Source organism: Pan troglodytes, chromosome 15 (assembly GCF_028858775.2).
Source record: "Pan troglodytes isolate AG18354 chromosome 15, NHGRI_mPanTro3-v2.0_pri, whole genome shotgun sequence".
NCBI lineage: Eukaryota > Metazoa > Chordata > Mammalia > Primates > Hominidae > Pan > Pan troglodytes.
This window is the reverse complement of record NC_072413.2, coordinates 95,736,093-95,762,435: the sequence shown is the minus strand read 5'-3', so window position 1 is coordinate 95,762,435 and position 26,343 is coordinate 95,736,093.

The following is a 26,343-nucleotide window of genomic DNA, read 5'->3' as shown; positions in this document are numbered from 1 at the left end:
CTGGCTTTCTCCCCCACACTCTAATGGAGCCTCCAAGGAAGGATCTGATGGGATCTGTTCCCCAGGCCACCTGGATTTAGGCCCCAGTGTCCCTAAAGACACCCTTGAAATGTTTCAGCTTCCCTGGCCTCTCACTAAATCTTAGGTAGGAGTTTAAGGGAAAGAGAGACTTCTGGATGTGCTTGACAGAGACAATTGGCAAAACCAGCCTAAGCCAGTGAAGGGACTTCAGCCTCTGCCTCCCCATCACTAGAAAGCTTTATTTTAAAAATAACATGTTAAGTCTGTAAAGTCTGTAAAAATGGCATTTCTCTCTCTCTTTTTTCTATTCTAAAAGTGATGCTCAACAAATAAAATAGGGAGCATAAATAAAAGGAAGAGGGAAAGAAATTGGTTCCACCGCCCAGTCATACTCAGAACTCACCAGGAACAGCAACAGTAGTAAACATTCCATTTCTACCCCAGTCCAGGAGACCAGGAACCCCGGGAAAGACCGCTTGGACTGCCCAGCTCCTGGTGCCCTGAAATTCTATCTTCATGAGCCCAAGTAGACATATTCTCTGGAAGAAAAGACGAGGCAGGCCCGATCTGCCAGTGGTCAGCTGCATTCTTCCCCTGTCCTTTCTCTCCCTCTTTTCTTTGCCTTTCTCTCTCTCTCATTCTCTATTTCTGAAAACTACCTATTAAGTGGAGACCTGATTTCAGGGGCACAGCAAATATCAGGGAGCCCTTTCCAGAGGTCCTATTCAATAAGCCTGGGCAGAATTTCAACACAGCTCCTGGGTCCCACTCGTTCCTCCGTAATAACAGAATGCCAATTCAGATGCTGCCTGAAATCGGCAGGACATGGTTATACCACCCAATCTGAAGCCAGACCACAAACGCTCAGTTGAAATCATTTTGATTCCATTATGGAAGTGGTCACTGTCTCAAGGTCTCTTTCCTAATGAGTAAAAAAGAAAAAATTCTTTCATTTTGTGACATGGCCCCATTTGGCTTTTGTCCCTCAAATATAGAGAGACATGTTTGTCTTGCTGTCATCACAGAGAAATTAAATTAAGATGGGCCTGTAAATGTGGTCAGTTCTCTTCTTATTTCCTAGTCTAAAAGTTGTGCTTAACAAAATGTGGCACAGAAATAAGAAATAGAAAATAACTAGGTCTCACAACTCAATAACCCCACATTTTACTCTGTGGTTGCATTTGTCCATATTTTTTCTGAACATCAAGTCATTTGTTTATAATTCATGAATAAGTTTGTTTGTTTAAGCTGCAAGGTTTCATCCTGAATTTATTTTTTATTCTTGATGTTAAAGGCAATGCATGCTTGATGCAGAAATTGGTGAAAACAAAAGAAAACATAACGAAGAAAACTCCCAAATCACTGCCATTTTTACCACATAGTTAACCCTTGCGAAGTAATGTTCTGATACTCATTCTTCCCTTTATAAAATTCTTGGGTATAAATTAATTTGCATCAATGAACTAACTCATTGAAAACATGAGTTTTGGAGGAAGACGAGAATGTGAATCTCACCTCTGTAGCTGTGTGTCCAGGAGTGACAGACTTCCCTCTCTGAGCCTCTCTGTTTTCATGCATCAAACGGGGATGTGATCACCTACTTCCTAGATTTGGTTGAGAACTAAATGAAATTAATTCATGAAAGACTATATTCAATGAGAGCTATTATTGTTGTTGTTATTATTTTTATTTCTATAATGTTATATATAATGCCACTGGGATTATAAATATATAGTTATGTACAATTTTCCATGTATGATTACATGGAGAGAATTTCCACGTGACTAAAACATCTTTGTAATAAAAAAGTCTTTGAAAAACTAATGTTAAATTCTGCATACTCTTCCAAGAACTGGCTACACTAACAATATATTCAGCTGCTTCTATGTTCAGCTAAGTGGTTGCTGATCTTTTCCACCCTTAAATAAAAATGTGATAGGCCTGTGTATGCCCTTTCCCCTCCTCTCAGATATTTACATGGTCTCTAGACTACATCGATTCGTAGAGCAGAGGTGGGATCTTTATGTCAGACAGTATGGAGAATTTCAAGTTAGGAATATGTATTGCCGTTTCACCTTCATGAACATATTCCACCCCTACAACAGTGAGCGAGTGATTTGTTTCTCTGTAGAGCCCCCATCCATAGCTGTCCCTCTCAACCTGGAGATTGTATTCACTTTGAATCCAGAAGCTGGTCTCTCTGGGGCATCTGGAGTGACTGATTTTACCCAGTTACAGCCAATCTCTTTGTTTAGCTTAACTGGTCACATTAATCAAAATAGCAGCTCTGGTTCCATAGGCAGTCCTCCTCTGAAAGGCTCTTCCTCTCTTACATCCATAACCATCAATGGGTCCCCAATGGTAAGTTAATGCAAAAGTCAACATTGCCTAAAAACACAGTCTGCCAAGAACAGCACATCTCTGAAGGGCTCAACCATAAGCCTGCAAATGCACTATTTGCAATTGTTCTGTTTGTCAATTTTTCTTTGAATTCTCAGCCTCTCGACAATGGAAAAACATGGTAGAACTAACACTATGTGTTCACCAGACCATTCCATTTTCTTCCCTGGGCCTGCAGGAAGGCCATGCTTCTCAACCTTCTTTCTGATTACATCCAGGCTGTGTATCGAGAGTCTCACCATTCGGAATGTGAACAGAAGTGACCTTGCCTCTTATGGTCTGAGGAAGTTAGGAGCAAGTATCCATTCTTCACCTCTCTATCTCTTTCTCTCCCACATACAGAACCAAAGAATTGAGATTGGTGATTTGTCTCTTGCAGCATCTAGAGTGACTTGCCCCACTATAAACGAAATGAGAAAAAGGAGACACAAAGTCATGAAAGGAGCACAGACTCCATAGGCATCTTATAGTGAAAATATTTGTGCTTTTCAGTTTATTATTTTTTATTTTTAATTTTTGTGGGTACATTGTAAGTTTGTATATTTATGAATATTTGTATTTAAAACAGGAGTTTCTGGCTGACCCTAAAATGCAGCCAAAGACAGTTTCTCAAAAAAACTAAAAATAGAATTACCGTATAATTCAGCAATTCTATTTCTGGGTATATACCCAAAAGAATTAAAATCAGGGTCTGGAAGTGGTGTCTGTATAACCATGTCCATAGCAGCGTTATTCACAACAACTAAAGCATGGAAACCAACCAAGTGTCCATTGATAAATGAACGGATAAGCAAAATGTGATACATACATATAATAGAATTCTACTTAGCCTTTAAAAGGAAAGAAATGTTGACAAGTGCTGCAACGTGGGTAAAACTTGAGGACGTTATGCTAAGTTAAATAAGCCAGAAAAGGCAAATACTGTATGATACCACTTACATGTGGTACTTAGAGAGGTCAAATTCACACAGCTACAAAGTAGGATGGTGGTTATTGGGGTCTGGGGAGAGAGGGAAATGAGGAGTTTCTGTTCATGGGGACACACTTTCAGTTTTATAAGATGAAAAGACTTCTGTGGATGGATGGTGGTGATGGTCGCACAACAGAGTGAATGTATTTAATACCCCCGATCTGCATGCTTATGAATGATTAAGATGGCAGGGCATGCTGGCTCACGCCTGTAATCCCAACCCTTTGGGAGGGTGAGTTGGTTGGATCACCTGAGGTCAGGTGTTCAAGACCAGCCTGGCCAACATGGCAAAACCTGTCTCTACTAAAAATACAAAAATTAGTCAGGCATGGTGGCACATGCCTGTAGTCCCAGCTTCTTGAGGGGCTGAGGTGCTGAGGCAGGAGAATTGCTTATAAACCGGGAGATGGAGGTTGCAGTGAGCCGAGATTGCGCCATTGCACTCCAGCCTGGGGGATAGTGTGAGACTCTGTCTCAAAAAAAAAAAAAAAAAAAGATTAAGATGATAAATGTTATGTGCACTTTAACACAATTTAAAAAATGGGAACGAGAACAGCCAAAGAGAGACACACATGGGCTCATTCTCCCACACCCTCCCACCCACCCCTCCTGCCACAGGCATGGACATGAGTACTTACTTACTTAGGGTGAGGAATGAGGGTCTCCTCATCTCATCTCACCCACACAATGTCCTCTGTGAAGAAAGACCTCGGTTCTATTGAAGGACTATTCTGAGAAGGCACATGGATTCCATCTGCCATTTTTCTTGTGGGTCCATTGAGAGTCATCAAGGAAGAATGACAGTCCTCAGCCATGGGCTTTCTGCTGCTGAGATTGAAGCCTTCCACTGACTCCTAATTTAAAGCTCAAAAAAGTGAAGGGGGGGGACACCACAACGTCACCCACTTTATTTACCTAGACTTGGCCAGAGGTCTAGGTAAGGATAGACTGAAATGCAATGAGCATACTGAGGAACTTCCCACCGCTCCTCTCCTTCACAAGAGCAGGGTGCAAGTTCTTCTGTGGCTTCAATGCAGGAGCTAAAGAGAAGGATCCTGCTCACATGGCACACAGTGAGATGTGGCCATGGGCTGGCCCCGCTGCTCTTCTCCACTGGCCCAAGGTGTTTCTTGGAAATGCAGCAGGAGTGGGAGCCTCACAGAACAGTGGCCACGTTCATAGCACGTGGTCTCAGCAGCTGTGCATGGTCTGTGATTTGAACTGTCCCTCAGTGGACCAGAGCAGCTCCGGGCATGTTTTCTGCCCCAGAGATGATTAGGCATTAGTGAAGTGGAATATAAAAGCCAGTGGTTCTCAGACCTGAGCATGTGTATAATAATCTCGAGGGCTTATTTAAACACGGGTAACCGGACCCCACTTCAGAGTTTCTGATTCACTAGGTCTGGAAGGGGCCCAATAATTTTCATCTCTAAAAGTTCCCAGGTGCTGCTGGTCCTGCTGGCTCTGGGACATTACTTTCAGAACCATTGATACGGGGGACCTGACCATAAGAAGCAGTATGTCTATAAATGGCTGTGGGATTTGACCAGGTAACTTCTTCCTGTCTAGTTTAACATTTCTTTAATATTACATATAATTACAAATTTGCATGGATCAGATCAGTTCTGTTTGTTTTTTGTTTGTTTGTTTGTTTGTTTGTTTTCTTTCCATCTGTATCTGCCAGAGTCATGCACAAGTGCAGGAGGTGGCTTTGGGATCAACGACCAAACGAGTGAGGCTCTGGCTTCAACCCTGCTCTAGTGGAAGCATCACCTTCTCTATTTCATACATTGAAATAATGTAAGAATTGATGTGAAGGAAAAGTCCATCCACATATAAACAAATGAACAAACCAAAACACTTCGGAAATTGTTGGTGCAAATAATAACTAAGAGAATTTTGGCTTCAAAGATGCATGATCCATCCTTCAATAGGATGAATATCTTTCTTACCACCTTCAGAAAGAAGTCTAAGTGCCGAGGAGCTGCAATCTGTGAGGTGGTCCTTGTGATGTGGTTCTGAGGGTCATGGAGCAGACAGGTGAGGGATTGGGTGCCTCTGGACACAGCCAGCTTTATGGGCACATGACCTGGGCTGTCCCACAGGGTCCTGTGCTCCGACGGGCCTGCATTTGGGCACTTGGTTTCATGGTCTCTTGTCATTGTCTTCAGAGTCACAGCAATTTGATCTTTGAACTTATGTTTTGCAGGTGAAATCCGATGGTACACTGGAGCGTGTCCATGAGCAGAGGAGGGAAGTGCAATGGGTGTGTTCACCTTTCCTTGCTGCCCATTAATGCAGCATGTTCACGATGCCCCAGATGCCCCATGAACGTGGAATTGTGAGGGACCCGCCAGCATGGGAGTTCAGAGAGGCTCAAAGTGAGTCCAAGGTAAGTCATATTTTCTATCCAAACCAGGATTTGCATCAAATGAAGAAAGAAGGCACCAGCATTCTAACAGACACCAGGGCAAGGGACCCCCTCACATCCTTCCTTACTCGTGTTGCTTCCCTGCATTGGCCAACCATGCCCACTGAAAATGGTGTTTAGGAGGAAAGGGGAGGGCAGGGCCCAGATTTCCCGTTCCTCTCAGTCCCCCTCATTCCCTGTGAGAGGAAGGTAAAGAGTGCAGATGAAACGTGCACGTATCAAGAAGTGAAAGGAAAACAGGCGAGCTTGTTTCGTGCAGCATTTCCAGTGTCCTGGTAAGAACTAAATTCATGGACACATAGGAACTGCAACATATAAATGGTGAAATTTGGGTAATTTTATGTAAGAGTTAATTGCTACTATAGCCAAATTTAAAATTGTCATGGCACAACATAAACAGTAAAATCCACGCTAATAATTTAAAGCATATTTTTTAGTTAGAAAAACATGAAAAATACAAATAAAAAACACTACAAAACGAGAGAATCTGCTAAAAAAATGAAAACGGCTTATGCTTTAGTACCTTTAATAATACTTTTTTCCTGTTTTCAAGTAAGGGGTTCACAGTTTTATCTTGCACCAGGAACTAAATTATACAGTTGGTTCTGCCATTGGGTTTACAGAGGTAGCTACACACCTTCAAGAGCTACAGAGATAAGAAATGTTTGCTATTCATTCCTCAAACATCCCCTCAAGAAGTCAATTCTCCATCATGACCTCAGCCCTCAGCCTTCTCCAGTTCCTGAGATCAGCTTGGAGAATGTAGAATTGGAACTGGCCTATCACTGGGATTAGCAAGTCATCATTCCTACCAATAAGTAGGGACCAGAATTGTGGTAGCATGAATTCCAAGGAGGATCATCATATACAGTTGTGCAGGTTATGCACTGCACCACGCCAAGCACAACATGAACATTCTTATCCCTGGAATTATGCACTCACACAGCTGTACATACTGGCCCTGGAAGTTGGCTTTCCTGAATGGACCCCTAGGACTGGCCTGCTCACCAAATCCCTTCCGTCCTTCATGCCACCTTATCTGAAGTTAGGAGACTGGGCCTCAGTTTCCCTGCACAACACGCTGGTTCTATGCTAGGACTATATTCCATCCCTTTCCCTTAGGTTGATCAGACAGGTCCAAAAGAGCAGAGTTTCTACTATGAATGAACTACTTAGAACCAGCGTCTAAGGTCAGCAGAGACTAGAATGCACTCTTCATCCAGTAGCCTCCATAACCTGGGTCTGTCACCACCACCCCCATCAGTACATAACCTGGGAAGTGGATCTCATCTCCATGAGACCTTGATACCTCTAACTTCTGAACAGGCCCTGTCCCTGGGCCTCTCCACTGCAGCTTACTCATCGTCACCCACAGGAGCTGTTAGCTCCAGAATCTTTACTAAAGGCCCGCATCCTGAACACAGCCTACTACACGAGGCTGCGGCTGAGCACTCAGGACAATCGCTCAGGACAAATAACCCTCCCATTGCCCTTAAACATCCCTGGTTCCCTTTGTTCCAATCCCATCCTTGTGGGATTCTGACCTCTTGGCTCTCTCATCCAACTGGTTACCCTCCCCTTGACTCCTTTGATTTTACTTTTTGTGGGCTCTCTTCCAACTATGTGAACTCAGATCCCTCTGTGAGAGTGAGTTGCACATCTGATTCACCTGTGGGGTTGTTAAAGGTCCATGTGCCTGGCTCTCACCCTAGACTATTCTAACTCAGAGTGCCCCCCAGGGAAACAATGTAAGGTAGCAGTTAAGGACATTGACTCTGGCATCACAAGTTTGAGTCTATCCTGTCTCTGCCACTCATAATCTATGTGATCTTTGGGGATGCCTTTCCCTTTCTCTGAATCAGTTTCTCTGTCTCTAAAATGGGAATGAGAGTGTTAGTACATACCCCCCAGGATGGGCAGAAAAATTGAATAAGCTAATGCATGCAGAGGATTCGAATACGGCCTGGCACATGGCATGTGTTCAATAACAAGTTAACTGCATTGCTATTATTGTTATCCAAAAAGTGACAGATTTTACTTTGTCCTCCATGTTTGGTTCTCGGTGCCTGGTTTTGCTTACTTAAGAGTCCCTTTACCTTGGTCTCGGCCAAGCAAGACCAGCCCCGCCCCTGACTCATGGGTTTGAACATCTAGATCAGATCTAGCCACTCATCACCACCCGGGCACCCATGGCTTTAGTTTTCTACTGCCTCCTCTCCTACCAGTGCCAGGCAAACCTTTGCTTGTGATTCAAAACCCAACTGGAATGCTTGGTCTTTTCCTAAGTCTTCCTCAATGTTCCTCTGTATTCATGTGCTCCTAGAATTCTTTATTCAGCACATTTTATCCTAATTACTGGTTACTTGTCTGGCTCTTGCTTAGGCACAAAACCTGCAATTTAACTTTCCTCTAACATGGGACCTTAACATGATGCATATAATAGGTGCTCAATAAATGATGTTTCTTCCAATAAATATCTATTTCATCCCTTGGAGTCTGATTTCAAACTTACAGGGAAAATTCTGATTTGGCTTTGTTCACCAGGGACATGATTCTAACCCCTTTTTACCACAATCCCCATTTGTTCTCCTGCCCCTGGTTTTCATGTGAAATGAAAAGTGAGTGTAAAATGTGGCATGGAATGAAAGCCAAGCCAGAACTTGAGCCCCATGGATGAACTTCAAACAGGGACTTTAAACATGCAAAATAAGAACCAGCTTCTCCAGGACAGAGTAGAAGCAGCTAGGCACTTGGTGACTCTCTCAGATGTTCTGGAAATACATTTTGATTTCATATATTTTGAATTAAATTGATTGAAATTCAAAGCTAAAGCCAGCATACCACATTTCCTTTGGTCAGAAGTGAAGTGTGAAAATAATGTTTTGAATTCTCGGTTGGATGCACAGCTCCGGGTTTGAAGTGTGACAGACTGTGGCGGTTTTGGGTTACTGGAAATTTCAACATTCCATTGGCCCAGTCTTCCAAAGGAATTGGAGAAATTGAAAACAAGGAATTGTAGGGTACAGAAGTATCAGTAGAGCATCGATGAGGATTCCCCTAAGCTCTGCAAATTGTGGTAGAGTCAGAGTCATTCCCATTGTGGTTGCCGCGGAATGTTGGTAAAGTTGCCCATGAAACAGACAGCACAGTCTTTGTAACTCTTGTGCTATAAGACTTCCAGTCAGCAGAGACTAGAATGCACTCTTTTCTCACCACCGATAGAAATAAAATTAGGAATCCATGCAGGTTTATACTAACAACGTACTTAGAGTTGGATGTGATTGATAAAACGGATACCCCCTAGAGCAAGAAAATGTATCTGCTTTTTAAGGGTCCACCTTTGAAATGTATTATATCACAAAATTTCTGAATTTTTATGTTTGTAAGTATATAGCCATTAATTCTTATATTCAATATCTGCTTTGTTTTTAACAATACACTTGGAGCCTTATTTCATACAAAGGTAAGAAGCCACCTCCCTCCTCCTACTAAGAAATCACAAACACAAGATCGAGCATAACAAATAAAAGGTAAAAGTGCATAGCTTAGTTCGAAGGAAGAGAACGTTCTAGGTTTTAGAAATGAAGTGGGAACATAGAGCCAATTATAAGGTGGAGCTGAAGTTTTGGTGACTTACAAGGGCTGAACCTGCCTATAGGCCTTAGAGGCTGGACGTTTAATGCCCACATTGGGGCAAGATGTAAAGCCATAGCCTTATAAGAGATGTCAAAACATTCTTAAAATAAGGGTGTTTGAAAATATTAGAGTCACGGAAAAACTAAAGCTATGAGAAAACAATGGAGACTTGCGATAAAACAATAATATTAGAAGGTAACCATATAGGACTTACAGAAATAAAAATTTTAGTTTCTGAAGCTAGAAATCAAAACAGCTATGTTTTGGCTTTCAGTAATGGTGGAATAGCCTGATTGAGCTCTCACAATAACAATGATAAAATCTGTAAGAGAAAGAATAAGTAACCCATTTGAAGCCCCTGGAGAGCAACCAATAGCAAGCAAAAACTAGAAAGACGTCTCTTCTTGAAAGATAGAAACCGAATTGGGTGAGGTTAGTATGCTTGTGGCTTTTTGCCTGGGAAAATTCTCCAGTCTGTGAAGCACAGTCCAGGAGAAATCCATTGTCTTGCTGGCTTCATGTGTAAGAGTAAAGGCTTTAGGACTGCCAGCATGGCTTATAAATAATAAGGGGGAAAATCCTGAAAAGCAGGGAGACTGCTCAATCCTTGGCCAACTCCTGAACTGTTTATGCACATTTGAGAGTGATTCCAGGAGGTCTGGCTAAAGCAGCAGTTGAAATACAAAAGAATTGAAGGGGACATTTTAGATGCTAATCACTACGGGAAAAAAGGATTGAGAGTTTTATTCCAGCCAAATTAACTACCTGCTAGAAATGAAACTACTGCTTCTTATAAGAACATAATTAAATCTAGTGTCTCTACAATGCATCACTAAAATATCTAGGATACAATCAAAGATTACTAGATACACCAAGAGATAGGATAATGTAATTGTACTCAAGAAAAAATAAAGCAGTAAATATAAGCTGCCTCAGAAATGGCCCAGATTATCGAATCGATGAATAAGCACTTTAAACATTGATACAAAATTTGGGTCTATTAGGTGACATTTTACTTTTTAAATTGCTATTCTGAAAAGTTGTATCAGTTTGGAAAAACTGATATCATATGGCTTTTATTATCTTAGAAACCCTCTATAAAACAAAGCATTCTGAAATATTTTCATCCAATAAAACCCACTCTATCTTGCAATTAGCACAAGAGTTCATTGAAATCATTTATAAATTTAAAATATATGACAGAACATTACAGGTTCTATTTTTTATATATCTAAAGTATTTGGCTCTTCCATGGTCCTGATGGTTATTTTGTCATTATTTATCAATTATTTCCAACTATACCAATAAAGCCTAAAAAATAAGAAAATGGAAAAAAATGAGGGACTAGTATGGAAGAAGAATAGTGAAATTAATTATCACCATTCCAGACCCCTTTAGTATCAATAATTGCATTAAATAGAAATATGCTAAATACTCTGCATAAAAGAGATATCTAGACTGGACCTAAAAGCATAACTAAACTATGTGATGGCTACAAGAGATGAACTTTGAATACAAAGATAATTAGGTTGAAAGTAAAAGAACGAAAAAATAAACACCATGTAAACTCTAGCCATAAGAAAGAAGAAATGGTTATGCTAATAACAAACAAAATACACTTCAAAACAATGAACATTATCTGAGAAAAGATGAGCATTTTATATTAACAGTCAATTTATTAGGAAAACCGAAAATGCATAGGGACTTTATGAGAGAAATGCAAAATTTAAGAACTTACAAAGTAACTAGATAAAAATAACAGTAAGATATAGGAGATTTTAACAAACAAATCAACCACATTGAGCTTATTGACATTTGTAAAATATAAAACTCCCAAACTACAGAAATCATGTATTTTAAGTTCAAGGGAACCATTCACCAAAATAGATCATATACTAGGGCATTATTTCCTGAGTATAGTGAAGCTCAATTGGAGATTAATTATTATAAGATATCCAGAAAAGTCCCTAATATTTGGAAATTAAGTAACACATTTCTAAATACCTGACCAAGTAAAAAAGGAATTATAAGGAAAATTTAAAAATATTTGGAACTGAGTGATAATGAAATCATAATTTAACAAAATCTGTAGACTGCAACTTGAGCAGTGCACAGAAAGGAATGTCTAGCTATACATGCTTATATCACAGAAGAAGAAAGGTCTAAAAATTATCTGAATTTTTATTATAAGAAGTTTGAAAAAGAAGAGCAAACTAAAGTCAAAATAAGCAAAAAATGAAATAAAGAGCAGTAATTGATAAAGTATAAGACAAACATCAAATAAGGTGAACAAATACAAAAATACTTTCTTTAAAATTATTAGTGAAATCACCTTTTTATGGCTGCATAGTATTCCATGGTGTATATATGCCACATTATCTTTATCCAGTCTATCATTGATGGACATTTGGGTTGGTTCCAAATCTTTGCTGTTGTGAATAGTGCCGCAATAAACATATAAGTGCATGTGTGTTTATAGTAGACACATGCACTTATATGTTTTATAATCCTTTGGGTATATGCCCAGAAATGGGATTGCTGGGTCAAATGGTATTTCTGGTTCTAGATCCTTGAGGAATCTCCACACAGTCTTCCACAGTGGTTGAACTAATTTACACTCCTACCAACTGTGTAAAAATGTTCCTATTTCTCCACATCCTCTCCAGCATCTGTTGTTTACTAACTTTTTAATGGTCGCAATTCTAATTGGCGTGAAATGGTATCTCATTGTGGTTTTGATTTGCATGTCTCTAATGACCAATGATGATGAGCTTTTTTTCATGTTTGTTGGATGCACACATGTCTTCTTTTGAGAAGTGTCTGTTCATATCCTTTGCCCTCTTTTTGATGGGGTTGTTTTTTTCTTCTAAATTTGTTTAAGTTCCTTGTGGATTCTGGATATTAGCCCTTTGTGAGATGGATCGATTGCAGAAATGTTCTCCCATTCTGTAGGTTGCCTGTTCACTCTGGCGATAGTTTCTTTTGCTGTGCAGAAGCTTTTTAGTTTAATTAGACCCCATATGTCAATTTTGGCTTTTGTTGCCATTGCTTTTAGTGTTTTCATCCGGAAGTCTTTGCCCATGCCTATGTCCTGAATGATATTGCCTAGGTTTTCTTTTGGGGTTTTTATGGTTTTAGGTCTTATATTTAAATCTTTAGTCCATCTTGAGTTAATTTTTGTATAAGGTGTAATGAAGGGGTTCAGTTTCAGTTTTCCGCATATGGCTAGTCAGTTTTCTCAACAACATTCATTAAATAGAGAATATTTTCCTCATTGCTTGTTTTTCTCAGGTTTGTCAGTAAAGTCTTAGGAAAGTTAATTTAAAAACTAAAAAAAGAGGAAAACAAAACCAAGAACGAGTGAGAGGATAGCCTTAGAGATCATACAGACTTTGAAAGGATAATAAGAGAATATTATGGACAATCTAAATAAAATGAACAAAGTACTTAGAAAACTGACATAAGACAAAATTAAAAATCTAAATATTTATGGTGTTGACCCTTGAACAACATGAGTTTGAACTGCAGAGGTACACTTATATGGGAATTTTTTCCAATAAATATATTGGGAAATTTTTTAAGATTTGCAACAATTTGGAAAAACTGGCATAACCACACAGCCTAGGAATATCAAAAAGAAAAGAAAAAAAAAAGAAAAAGGTATGCCATGAATGCATAAAATTTATGGAGATACTAGTCTAATTTATCATTTATTACCATGAAATACACACAAATCTATTACAAAAAGTTAAAATTTATCAAAACCTATGTACACAAACACTTAGAGACCTTACATGGTGCCATTTGCAGTCAAGAGAAATGTAAAGAAATGTAAAGATGCAGTATTAAATCATAGCTGCATAAAATTAACTGTAGTACACACTGTATCACTGTAATAATTTTTTAGCCACCTCCTGTTGCTACTGAGGTAAGCACAAGTGTTCCGAGCATCCACTTACAATATCATGTAATGCTAATCATCTCCGCTTGAGCAGTTCATCTCTACAGTAAATTGCAGATAGCAGTAAAAAGTGATCTCTCTCAGTTCTCGCATATTTTTCATCTTGTTTCATGCAATACCGTAAACCTTGAATAACACGACGGGACCCATACAAAGTTCCACTAGTGATTTTGGAAATTCTCCCAAGAAGCAGAGAAAAGTCATGACATTACAAGAAAGTTGAATTGCTTGATGTGTACTTTGAGGTCTGCAGCTGTGGTTGCCCACAATTTCAAACATTGGATTCATCTTGTAAGCAGACAACATAACTTATGGTGTCAATAAATACAGTACAGTATTGTAAATGTATTTTCTTTTCCTTATAATTTTCTTAATAACATTTTCTTTTCTTTTCTAACTTACAATATTTATTGTAAAAATATAGAGTATCATACATCAAACATACAAAATATGTGTTAATAGACTGTTTTTGTTATCCGTAAGGCTTCTGGTCAACAGTAGGCTATTAGTAGTTAAGTTTTGGGGGAGTCAAAAGTTATACACACATTTTTGATTGCATATGGAGCTAGCACTCCTAACTACCACATCATTCAAAGGTCAAATATATATATATATATTTATTTATTTATTTATTTATTTATTTATTTATATGTGTGTATATGTATATTTATATGTGTGTGTATATATATATGCACATATACATACACACATATATGTGTGTGTGTGTATGTATGTATGTGTGTGTATGTATATATTCTTTGTCTTTCTTATATATAGCAAATACAAGAAGTCCAAGCCCAGATGGTTTCGCTATTGAATTATATAAAATATTTGATGACTAAATAATGTCAGACTTACACTGACTCTTTCAGAAAATAGAGGAAATCCAATCCACTTCCCAGCTTGTTTTATGAGACCAGAAAACCCTGTTACCTAAACTTTATAACAATATTAAACTATTTATAAAGTAATATTCTTTATTAATATGAATTTTAAGATTATTAACAAAAGACCAGCATTTTTAATCCAGTTACATATAAAAAATTATAAATATTATTACCAAATGAGCTTTGTCTGAGGAACAAAATGTTTAAGATCTAAAAATCAATCATAGATAGAGAAAATGCATCTGACAAAACTGTGCATCTATTCATGATTTTTAAAATATATAAATAAAACTTTTAGCAAAATAAAAATAGAATAAAACTTCTCCCATCTGATACAGGGATTGTATGAAAAACCTACTGCTGACATCATGGAGATATCAGCAATATGGAGAAACACTAAATTATTGTTTCTCTTTAACATTATGAACAAGACAAAGATGATCCTGGTCAAAAAAAAACCAAAGCAAGAAAAATGAATACAAACATAAATATTGAAAGGAAATAAGTAACACTGTCCCTTTTTTTTTCAGACAACAAGATTTTCTATTTAGAAAATACTCTGTGACCCACCAAATAAACAAATAAATAAACCAACACTTAGAACTAATATTCTCAGGATGCAAGATGAGTATACAAGATTAAATTTTATATATACTGGAAAATAAAATTCTTGAAATTTATTTAAAATAACAAAATGCTTTATGCATTTAACAAAAGCTGTATGAGAGATATAAACTAATAGCTACTATAATTGCTAAACTATAATAATTTAGGTTATTCATTAGGAAGACTTAAACGAATAGAAAGATATACCATGTTCATAGATTGAAGTCTCAGTATTATTAAGATATCAATTCTACTCAAACAGATTTATAGATTCAATGATTTCAGTTATAATTCTAGCTGGCTTTTAAAAAAGATATTGACAAATTAATTATATGGAAATGCAAAGAACCTAAAATAGCCTAAGCAATCTTGACTAATAAAACTATGTTGAAGAAATTACCAAGTCTTACTATACAGTTACATTTAATAAGGCAGCGTGGCATTTACATAAGGCTGGAGAAATAAATCAATAAAAATGAACAGAAAATATGGAAGACCCACATTTATATGGTTAACAGCTTTTCAACAAATATATCGAAGCAATTACATGAAAAAAGCAAAGTATTTTCAGTAAACCAGGTATTCTTCTGGGAACCAAATGAACCTCAACCTTTATCTGACATCATACACAAAATTCAAGTTTAATTTAAATAAAAGCTAAAACTATAAAGCTTTTAGAAAAAAATAAGATAATTTGCTCGGCTTGGGGGTAAAATTTGCTTGAACAAGACACAGAAAACAATAACCATAAAAGAAAAAATAATGTTAGAATTTCCTAAATGTATTTTAAAACCTGCTTATCCGAAAACACATTCAAGAAAATAATTGAGAAAGTCTCAAACTGGGAGAAATATTTGTAAAATATATATCTAACTAAAGACTTTTATTCAGAGTATATAACGAATTCTTATACCTCAATCTAAAAAAGAAAAAAAAAAAGTTAATTTGAAAAATAAGCAAAATAGGGGCAAGGCCAAGATGGCTGACTAGAAACAGCAGCAATCAGAGGCTCCCATCAAAAAGAACCATAATTAGCATGCTAATCCTTCACTGGCAACCAAGGTATCCAGGTTCTCTCATCAGAACTGACTAGGCAACTGACATAATCCATGGAGAGGAAGGAGAAGCAGTGTGGTTCAGTGGCCCACCTGAAAGCCACATAGGGCGGGGGAGCCCCCACCCTCCAGCAAAAGGAGGTGGTGAATGAGCATGCTACCCAGCCGAGGAAACCATGCTTTGTCCACGGAACTGTGCAACCCACAGGTCAGAAGTTCTCACTCACAAAACCATACCACTGGGGCCTAGGGTCCCAACTCTAGAGCCGCACAGATTCTCAACAGCCTCTCAGCTGGAATCTGCCTAAGCCTGCCAAGCTACTGAAGAGAGGGGCAACTAGCACCACAGCTGGGGGTGCCTGCTCTCTAAGCCGTTTGAGCTCCTTGAGAGAGAGCCAGCAGGCAGCACTGGGACTCATAACTGCCTAATACATTAAGCTCCCTGGGCGGGAGGAGGGTGACATCCAACTCTATAGCTCCAGCTCATGCTTTTCCCCTGCTGGAGCCAGGGAGGCTGGACGGCTTGGTCCCAGGAGGTGTCCCCACAGCTCAACACACCAGCTGTGGCAGACTGTGGTCGAAATGAAAGAAAAAAATGTTAACGGCAGCCAGAGAGGAATGCCAGGTCGCCTACAAAGGGAAGCCCATCAGACTAATAACAGACCTCTCAGAAGAAACTCTACAAGCCAGAAGAGATTGGGGGCCAATATTCAACATTCTTAAAGAAAAGAATTTTCAATCCAGAATTTCATATCCAGCTAAACTAGGTTTCATAAGTGATGGGGAAATAAAATCCTTTCCAGAGAATCAAATGCTGAGGGATTTCATTACCACTAGGCCTGCCTTGTAAGAGCTCCTGAGAGAAGCACTAAATATGGAAATGAAAAACGGGTACCAGCCAATGCAAAAACACACCAAAATGTAAAGACCACTGATACTATGAAGAAACTGCATCAACTAGTGTGCAAAATAACCAGCTAGCATCATGATGACAGGATTAAATTTACATATAACAATACTAACCTTAAATGTAAATGGGCTAAACGCCCCAGTTAAAAGACACAGACTGGCAAATTGGATAAAGAGTCAAGACCCATTGGTGTGCTTTATTCAGGAGACCGATTTCACGTGCAAAGACACACATAGGCTCAAAATAAAGGGAAGGAGGAAAATTTACCAAGCAAATTGAAAGCAAAAAAAGAAAAAAGGAGAGGTTGCAATCCTAGTCTCTGACAAAACACATTTTAAACGAACAAAGATCAAAAAAGACTAAGAAGGACATTACATAATTGTCAAAGCAACAATTCAACTAGAAGATCTAACTATTCTAAATATATATACGCACCCAATACAGGAGCACCCAGACTCATAAAGCAAGTTCCTAAAGACCTACAAAGAGACTTAGACTCCCACACAATAATAGTAGGAGACTTTAACACCCCACTGTCAATATTAGACAGATCAATGAGACAGAAAATTAACAAGGATATTCAGGACTTGAACTCAGCTCTGGATCAAATGGAACTAATAGACATCTGCACAACTCTCCACCACAAATCAACAGAATACACATTCTTCTCAGTGCCACATCACACTTATTCTAAAATTGACCACATAATTGGAAGTAAAACATTCCTCAGCAAATGCAAAAGAATGGAAATCATAACAGTCTCTCAGACCACAATGCAATCAAATTAGAACTCAGGATTAAGAAACTCACTCAAAACCACACAACTACATGGAAACTGAACAATCTGCTCCTGAATGACTCCTGGGTAAGTAATGAAATCAAGGCGGAAATCAAGAAGTTCTTTGAAACCCATGAGAACAAAGAGACAATATACAAAATCTCGGGGACACAGCTAAAACAGTGTTAAGACAGAAATACATAGCACTAAATACCCACATCAGAAAATTAGAAAGATCTCAAATCAATACCCTAACATCACAATTAAAAGCACTAGAAAAGCAAGAGAAAACTAATCCAAAAACTAGCAGAAGACAAGAAATAACTAAGATTAGAACAAAATTGAAGGAGATAGAGACACAGAAAAAACTCTCCAAAAAATCAATAAATCCAGGAGCTGGTTTCTTGAAAAAGTTAACAAAAGAGATAAACTGCTAGCTAGACTAATAAAGAAGAAAAGAGAGAAGAATCAAATAGACACAATAAAATAATGATAAAGGGGATATTACCACTGACCCCACAGAAATACAAACTACCATCAGAAAATACTATAAACACTTCCACACAAATAAACCAGAAAATCTGGAAGAAATTGATAAATTCCTGGACACATACACCCTCCCAAGACTAAACCAGGAAGAACTCAAATCCCTGAGTAGACCAATAACAAGTTCTGTAATTGAGGCAGTGATTAATAGCCTACCAACCAATAAATGCATAGGACCAGATAGATTCACAGCCAAATTATACCAGAGATACAAAGAGGAGCTGATACCATTCATTCTGAAACTATTTCAAACAATTGAAAAGGAGAGATGCCTCCCTAACTCATTTCATGAAGACAGCATCATTCTGGTACCAAAACGGGACAGAGACACAACAAAAAAAGAAAACTGCAGGCCAATATTCATGGTGAACATCAATTTGAAAATCTTCAATAAAATACTGGTAAACAGAATCCAGCACCACATCAAAAAGTTTATCCAACACGATGAAGTCAGCTTCATCCTTGGGATGCAAGGCTGGTTCAACATACACAAATCAATAAATGTAATCCATCACATAAACAGAACCAAAGACAAAAACCACATGATTATCTCAATCAATGCAGAAAAGGCCTTCGATATAATTCAACAACCCTTCATGTTAAAAACTCTCAGTAAACTAGGTATTGATGGAACATACCTCAAAATAATAAGAGCTATTTATGACAAACTCGCAGCCCATATCATATTGAATGGGCAAAAGCTGGAAGCATTCCCTTTGAAAGCTGTTACAAGACAAGGATGTCCTCTCTCACCACTCCTATTCAACATAGTATTGGAAGTTCTGGCTAGGGCAATCAGGGAAGAGAAAGAAATAAAGCTTATTCAAATAGGAAGAGAGTAAGTCAAATTGTCTCTTTTTGTAGACAACTTCATTTCATATTTAGAAAACCTCATCATCTCAGCCCAAAAACTCCTTAAGCTGATAAGCAACTTCAGCAAAGTCTCAGGATAAAAAAATCACTGTGCAAATATCACAAGCATTCCTTTAAACCAACAATAGACAAGCAGAGAGCCAAATAATGAATGATCTCCCATTGACAATCACTAGAAAGGGAAAAAAATACCTAGGAATACAGTTAACAAGGGATGTGAAGGACCTTTTCAAGTAGAACTACAAACCACTGCTCAAGAAAGTAAGAGAGGACACAAACAAATAGAAAAACATTCCATCCTCATGGATAGGAAGAATCAATATCGTGAAAATAGCTATACTGCCCAAAGTAATGTATAGATTCAGTGCTATTCCCATCAAACTACCATTGACATTCTTTATTGAATTAGAAAAAAACGACTTTAAATTGCAAATGGAATCAAAGAAGACTCCGTATAGCCAAGACAATCCTAAGCAAAAGAACAAAGCTGGAGGCATCACACTACCTGACTTCGAACTGTGCTACAGGGCTACCGTAACCAAAACAACGTGGTAGTGATATCAAAACAGACAACCAAAACAGCATGGTACTGGTACCAAAACAGATACATAGACCAATGTAACAGAAAAGAGACCTCAGAAATAACACAACACATCTACAATCATCTGATCTTCGACAAACCTGACATAAACAGGCAATGGGGAAAGGATCTCCTATTCAATAAATGGTGCTGGGAAAACTGGCTAGCCATATGCAGAAAACTAATACTGGACCCCTTCCTTACACCGTATACAAAAATTAACTCAAGATGGATTAAAGACTTAAATGTAAAACCCGAAACCATACAAACCCTAGAAGAAAACGTAGGCAATACCATTCAGGATACAGACACGGGCAAAGACTTAATGACAAAAATGCCAAAAGAAATTGCAACAAAAGCCAAAATTGACAAATGGGATCTAATTAAACTAAAGAGCTTCTGCACAGCAAAAGAAACTATCATTAGAGTGAACAGGCAACATACGGTATGGGAGAAAATTTTTGCAATCTACGCATCTGACAAAGGTCTAATATCCAGAATTTACAAGTAACTTAAACAAATTTACAAGAAAACAAACAACCCCATCAAAAAGTGAGTAAAGGATATGAACAGGCTCTTCTCAAAAGAAGACATTTATGCAACCAACAAACATGTAAAAAAAAATTCAACATCACTGATCATTAGAGGAACGAAAATCAAAACCACAATGAGATACTATCTCATGCCAGTCCGAATGGCAATTATTAAAAAGTCAAGAAACAATAGATGCTGATGAGGCTCTGGAGAAATAGGAACACTTTTACACATTGGTGGGAATATAAATTAGTTCAACCACTATGAAAGACAGCATGGCAATTTCTCAAGGATCTAGAACCAGAAATACAATTTGACCCAGCAATCTCATTACTGGGTATATACCCAAAGGAATATAAATCATTCTACAATAAAGACACATGCACATGTATGTTTATTGCAGCACTATTTACAATAGCAAAGTCTTGGAACCAACCCAAATGCCCATCAATGATGGACTGGGTAAAGAAAATGTGGTATATATACACCATGGAATACTAAGCAGCCATAAGAATGAATGAGATTATGTCGTTTGCAGGGACATGGATGAAGCTGGAAGCCATCATCCTCAGCAAACTAACACAGGAACAGAAAACCAAACACCACATGTTGTCACTCATAAGTGGAGCTTGAAAAATGAGAACACATGGACACTGGGAGGGGAACAACACACACCAGGGCCTGTTGGAATGTGGGGGATGAGGGAAGGGAACATAGAGGAAGGGTCAACAGCTGCAGCAAACCACCATGACACACGAATATCTATGTAACAAACCTGCACGTTCTGCACATATATCCCAGAACCTAAAGTAAAATTTTTTTAAAAAAGCAAAAACTAAGCAAAATATATGAACAAATATTTCACAAAGGAAGACATGAAAATGGCCAATAAGTACCTGAAAATTTCTCTGCATCATTGGTCATCAGAGAAACACAATTAAAACCACAATGAAATGCCACTACATACACACTAGAAAGGATAAAGTATCTGTTAAAGTAAAACGGTGTGATGATGTGGAACATATATCTCTCTTATGTTGCTAGTGGGAAAGAAAAATGGCATAACTTCTTTGAGAAAGTTTGGCAGTTTGTATTTTTAATTATAGACCTATCTTTGACCTCATAATTCCAATTCAAGGAATTTGCTCAGTGGAAATAAAAACACATATCTTTACACAAATTTGTACCAAAATGTTTATGACAACTTTACTTATAACAGCTAAAACCTGAAACAACTCAAATGTCCATCAACAGGAAAACAGATATGAAAAGTATAATATAATAAAATATTACTTAGCAATCAAATTGAGTGAAATATTGATATATGCAACTGCATAAGCCACACAAACATGCTAAGAAGCTGTACAAAAAACAAGGCAGATTATTTTATTGATGTGAAATTCTAAAACAGACAAAACGATGGTGAAAAATTAGAACAGTGGATGCCTCCGGTTGGAAGCAAGGAAGGGAGATTAACTGGGGACTACTGCAAGGAACTTTCTGGGGCGATGGGTACGTTTGTATCTCAACAGCGGTGTGGTTTACAGGGGTTTGCTCATTTGTCAAAACTCATTGGATTGTACACTAAAGATTCTCCATTTCCAAGTATGTAAATTGCATGTAAATAATTGTAAATAAATATCAAACTTTAGTTAGTAGATTTGATTTTTCCAGTGGTATGGGTTAGCAATTCTGAAATTGCTTTCTATGTATTCTAGACTAGAGTAAATGAGTAAATATATTGAGGATAATAGAATACAGATTTCTCTCACTATTGTGAAAGGAGTTTCAAATATGAAAAGGAAGAAACAAGATTCTAACCTGTAGTGTTGTGCTTGGTTGGAATCAGAGAATTAAATCAGTGATTTTTTAAATAAAGATAAATAAAAAGAAATACATATTTTTATACATGTCATAGGTGAATATACATATCACTATAATACATACATGTATACACCAAAATCCCTCTAAATATATAATTCAAAACACAGATTAGACATAGCTGAAAAAGAATGGATAAAAGGAGAGACTGTTGGGAGGCCATGGCGGGTGGATCACAAGGTCAGGAGATCAAGACCATCCTGGCCAACATGGTGAAACCTCATCTCTACCAAAACACAAAAAATTAGCGGGGCATGGTGGTGTGCTCCTGTAGTCCCAGCTACTAGGGAGGGAGCCTGAGGCAGGGGAATCGCTGGAACCCAGGAGGCAGAGAGTGCAGTGAGCTGAGATCGTGTCACTGCACTCCAGCCTGGTGACAGAGCGAGACTCCATCTAAAAAAAAAAACAGGAAAGACTGACCAGAGAGTATTACCATATTACTGTAAATGCATCACAGTGTGAAAAAATAAATATTATGAAAGAAGTAGAATTAGAATGTCCAACATATATTTAACAAAATTTCCAGAGGAAGAAAACAGAATTACCAAAAAGATAATAGATGAAAATAACTGCAAATTAATAAAATATCCTGTTTGATGGAACACATGGAATTTGTTACGATGAGTAACAAATCTATACCGAGACAACTTTGCAAGAGAATAATATATGGATTCTGTATGAGGAATATCAACTAGTTTGGACTGGAAGAAGAAGGAGGAAGAAGGAGAAGAATCCTTCAAAGCTGTGAGAAAATGAAACTGTCTAACAGAATTCTATACTCAACCAAATTATTTTTCAGTATTGTTAAATTAATAATAATAATTGCAGCAGACTAAACTAGTATTCTGTTCATAGATCATTTTTTGAAAGAATCTAGAAAAAAATTAATAAATGTAAGTATACTGAAAATAAAGACTTCGGTGATTTAAAAAATACTGTAGACAAACTTACAAGATGAACTATAGATTGATATATGTATTTGCAAAGCATATAACCAAAAGGATTGGATAGGTAGATAGACAGATAGATAAAGGTAGATAGACAGATATAGGTAGATGGACAGATAAGCAATTAGATAAAATATATAATTTCATCAAGAATATAGAAGTAGAAATACATAATACAAAATTGGCAATTAATTTAAAAGACAATTCATAAAGAAGAAAATTCAAAGGCTAATAAGTATGGGAAAGATATTTCCACTAACTAGTCATCAGGGAAATGCAAATTAAAACAATGTAATACCTTTAAAGAATGTGTTGCTACAACATTAAGAAGCTTTAATTTAAAAAAAATCTAATAATATCAAGTGTTAGTGAGAAAATAAAGAAAAGAGAAATCTCCTATACACTAATAGATATGTAAGCTGTTATGACCACTTTGAAGAACAATTTTGCAAAATCTGGTAACTTTGAGATGTGTTTACTCAGTGACCTACCATTCCCCTTTGGATGTATTCACACCCGAATTAAATACTGACAGAAATATGCAAGAAGACATGTGTAAGGATGTTTGTTATAGTGTTGTTTGTAATAGGAAAAATAAAATAAGACAACTATGTACGTGTCCGTCACAATAAGAATGAACAAATAAATGATATGTTAAATCAAAGTTAAGATGAATAAAGTGTCATCTATCAACATGGACGATTCTAAAAGTTAATTTAAACAAAAAGGCAACTAAGGAATAGATTGATACAGAGCTAGAGGTAAGAATACCAGGTATATAAATCTTAAAGAACACATCACACACTATTCTGTATAACTTAAGGCTACTTTAATATGGTACAAGCATAAAACAGAAAAGAATCACAGTTATTCTTGTGTTAATCTTAGAAAAGATTCTCTTAGAAAAAGGAAAAAGGAATAAAATTGTATGGGGAGTAGGAGGTGGTATGCTAGGGGATGGTCCATTAGCCAAATCCGTAATGTTTGTTTGTGTTTTTGTTTCTGTTTTGAAATGGAGTCTTGTTCTGTTGCCCAGGCTGGAGTGCAGTGGCACAATCTCGGCTCACTGCATCCTCCACCTCCCAGGTTCAAGTGATTCTCCTGCCTCAGCCTCCCAAGTAGCTGGGATTACAGGCACCCGCCACCACTCCTGGCTAATTTTTTTGTTTTTAGTAGAGATGGGGTTTCACCATGTTGGCCAGGCTTGTCTCGAACGCCTGACCTCAGGTGATATGCCCACCTTGGCCTCCCAAAGTGTTGGGATTAGTGGTTTTTTTAAAAAAAAAAAAATCTGAAGAAAGTAAAACAGTATTTGCACATGTCAATTTTGTGTTACTTAAATATGTGTGTCTATTATACTATCTGTACATTTTTATATCTGACAAATTTTGTAAATATAGATCACTTTAAAAGTTTTTTTGGAAATTAGTATCATGCCAGTTAATTCTACAGCTAGGCTACAAAGTGTTGTAGACAAATGCCTGCATAACAAAAGTATAAAATATAAAAGAGAAGGGTGCAGATCAATTATAAAATCCTGGAGATTTCTGGAGATGGAAAAAGAGAAACAGGGTCACAAAAGAATATAAGGGATTTTGACTCCCTCCAGAGTGATTAATTTAAAAAATCAAAGTGAAAAGTAGCAAAAGGTTTACATTTGTGAATTCTAGATATTGGGTAAATATGGTAATTATGTTTTGTCATAACATTTTTGTGTCTGTTAGTTTGACTTACAATTTATTAAAATTATTTTTAAGTGAGTCAGAAAAAAACTTCCCAAAAGTTTCCCAAAATTTTAGCACACGTTTTTAATTCCTGGTGACTTGGGTTCCTTGCTTTGCAAACTTTTTGTTTAATTAGATGTGTAGTGAAAAAAGAGGGGGAATTCAACATCTCCATAGGAGCGTAATGGCATGCACACACATAGCAACACAGAGTTGTAGCAGAAAGGAATTGAGAGTGTATAAGCACAGAACCTGTTAAAAAGAACTCACTATATATTAAGTGTAATTAAACACACACACACATAGACATTATATATATATATATATATATATATATAATTTGAGCTTCAGTTTGCTCAACTCTAAAATGAATGGATGATGTTGATCATGACAACGATGACGATAGAGTTTTAGGATGTTAATGTCTGACTTTAGCTCAAGAGCTGAGAGTATGGTGTGGTACCCAGTAATCATTTATGAATACTTGTACTTTACTTGTATCTATTTCTTTCATTAAGCAACAGTGCCTATGCTGTACAATGTCAAATCATTTCTTCTGGGGGCCATTTTAAACACCCTAAAATGTATAATATATTGGAATTATATAGTCAAGGCACTTGGCTATGGCTGCCCTGGCTGCCCCTGGTCCCCAGGTATCACCCAGGAGTACCACACACCAGATAGTGGTTGCCATGACTACTCCTAGCTCAGCCACTCACTTTTTGTACAGCCTTGAGTGAGTCTTGTCTTCTTCCTAAGTCTCAGCTTTCTCTACTGTAAAAGGAAGACGGTACAGTTAACTACTAAACAACAGGGGTTTGAACTGTGCAGGTGCACTTATACGCAAATTTTTTTTCAATAAACACATTGGAACATTTCTTTAGAGATTTGAGACAGTTTGAAAAACCTCAGACAAACACATGGCCTAGAAATATTTTTAAAAGGAGGAAACAGGTATGTCATGGATGCATAAAATATACCTAAATATCAGCCTATCTATGTGTTAATCAACTGTTTATGTTACCAGTAAGGCTTCTGGTTAGCAGTAGCCTGTTAGTGTTTTTGGTTTTGGAGAGTCAAAAGTCGTATGTGGAATTTTGACAACACAACGAATTGGGGCCCCTAACCTCCACATTGTATAAGGATCAACTGTAATTCCTACCTGATTGTGTGAAGTTTAGGGACACCCAAATAAGAAGAGCCATATGAATGTTCCTAATGATCTCCTGAGAACTGCAGGCCTATTCCTCATCAGTATTATGGAGTAAGGCAGATCTCTAAAGAAGCATGCCACAGTTGTGTTCAAGTTTTCAGAATTTTGTAAACCTTGCAGCAAGCCTGTGGTTCAGTTCTAAGACCCTGAGCTACGGGGCCTCCAGCATTTTTTAATAGAATGACTGCCTTGTTTAGGAAGAATCTAATTCTTATGATTTAAAGTGCTGTTGGCAGCTGACACATTGAGAAAATTATCAAAATATAATTTAACTGCCATTTTGGTAGGGAAAAACACACTTGCTGTTCATAAGAGTAACACAAAGAAACGTTTTTCATCTGAAAAAAACAACACTGAGAAATTGTGCTTTATCTCAAGACCTTTACTCTG